The sequence below is a fragment of the Callithrix jacchus genome, chromosome 7, assembly GCF_049354715.1.
Source record: "Callithrix jacchus isolate 240 chromosome 7, calJac240_pri, whole genome shotgun sequence".
NCBI classification, from domain to species: domain Eukaryota; kingdom Metazoa; phylum Chordata; class Mammalia; order Primates; family Cebidae; genus Callithrix; species Callithrix jacchus.
The window spans coordinates 62,236,782-62,238,743 of record NC_133508.1 but is presented as its reverse complement, the minus strand read 5'-3'; positions in this window follow the sequence as shown (position 1 = coordinate 62,238,743).

The window sequence follows — 1,962 nt, the reverse complement described above, 5'->3', positions numbered from 1 at the left end:
GGGCAATTCTGCCCTCAGGGAATATTTGGTGATTTCTGGAGATAATTTAGATTGTTACAACTGGGTGCAGAGTGCTACTGGCCTCTAGTGGGTGGAGGTCAGAGATGCTACTGCACATCCTGGAATACACAGCACAGTCCCCCACAAACAAAGAATTATTGGGCCCCAAGTATCAACAGTGCAAAGGGTAAGAAATCCTGGTTCAGAGCCAAGGCTGTGACGTCAGACAGGTTCGGGTCTGAAATCCTCGTTTTGCCACACATTGACTCGTTGATCTTGGGCAACTTATCTGACCTCTCTGAGCCTCAGTTTCTCCATCTGTCAAACGGGATTAATACTAATACTCAGGACTGGGTGTGGTGGATCACACCTGTAATCCCAGCACTTTGGGAGGCCGAGGTGGGCAGTTCACAAGATCAGGCGTTTGAGACCAGCCTGACCAACATGGTGAAACCCCGTCTCTACTAAAAATACAAAAGTTAGTCGGGCATTGTGGCACACGCCTGTATTCCCAGCTACTCTGGAGACTGAGGCAGGAGAATTGCCTGAACCTGGGAGACAAAGGTTGCAGTGAGCCGAGATTTTGCTACTGCACTCCAGCCTGGGCAACAGAGCAAGACTCCATCTCAAAAAAAAAATATTGACTCACCTCAGAGAGATGACGTGAGGATTAGATGAGATCACTGACTGTAAAGAGCTTGAGGGGATGTTTACTCATCCTTCGAGTGAGCAGGGACTGGGTCTACTCCCAAAGCCAAGTCCTTTGTATGCTGGAGAAGGGAATACAGAGTGGTAAGAATAAGGACCCTGCAGCCACAGTGCTGGGTCTCAGCCTGGACTCAGTCACGTACTAGCAGTGACACCTTGGACAAATTGCTCACTTTTTGAAGCCTCAGTTTACTCATCTGTGTAACGGAGATGATCACAGTACCCAGGATGGAGAGTGGATGTGAGGACTTAGGAGCTAATTTTTGTAAATATCTTGGCATAGTGTCTGGTACACAGCAGCACTCAATAAATATGAAGGAATGTTACAAAAGACAAAAAGGATCAGCACTGCCTCATTTCCTAGTGGCAGGCAAGACAGCAACCCAAACTGCCATATTGTAACTCAACGCTTCCAGAGATGCTAGAATTTCAAATACTCTGTCCATGGTCCCTATGAGAACTTTCATTTGTCAGACTGTACACACCGATTTTCATTTTAGAAGATATGGTCCCCATTTGGATGATAATAGTGGCTGTTTAGGAAGCCCTGTTGTGCTAAGCACTGCTCAGAGAAGCCCCTCCTCTCCAGGAGTTTCGAGATCATTCAGCCCAATGGTGGAATGTTTCAGATGTGCAATTTAAGGATCAGAGCCTGTAACTTGCAGTTAGAGGCAGAGCAGACTCGAGTCTAGCAGTACTCGAGAATCCCTGCTGAGGCTGCTTCCACAAGCACAGGAAGGCATCAAAGTTCTTCTTGTTCCCATGGTCCTGGGTTATGTTTACCTCACTGACATTGTGAGGATAAAATGAAATAATCCATGTTAATTTCTACGCAGCGTGCCTGGCATATAGCAGGAACCAAATGTTAGCTATTATTATTTACGATCCTGGCACTTTTTAAAGGGCATGTAAAATAAATATCTTTGAATCTCATAAAAATACATTTCCAAAAGCTTACATCAAGCACCATAAAGTCAGAAATAAAACAGTCTCTCTAAAATGCAACTCTGACATAATTTAGTCACCTGGTTCCCCTTGCTAATATCAAGGAGTTTTTGTTAGTGTGTGTCTGTTTTTTAAATGTCCATGAGTTGAGGCTCCAGGTTCTATATAGGTTGTCAAAGTATCTGCCCCTCTAGGGTTAGGATGGTAAGAAGGGCTCAAGCCATCAGGCAGGTGTTGCTGGGTGAACGCCATTTGGACCATACAATCATGGGAAGTCCCCTTAAAACTTATCTCTTAGGCCATTCAAGT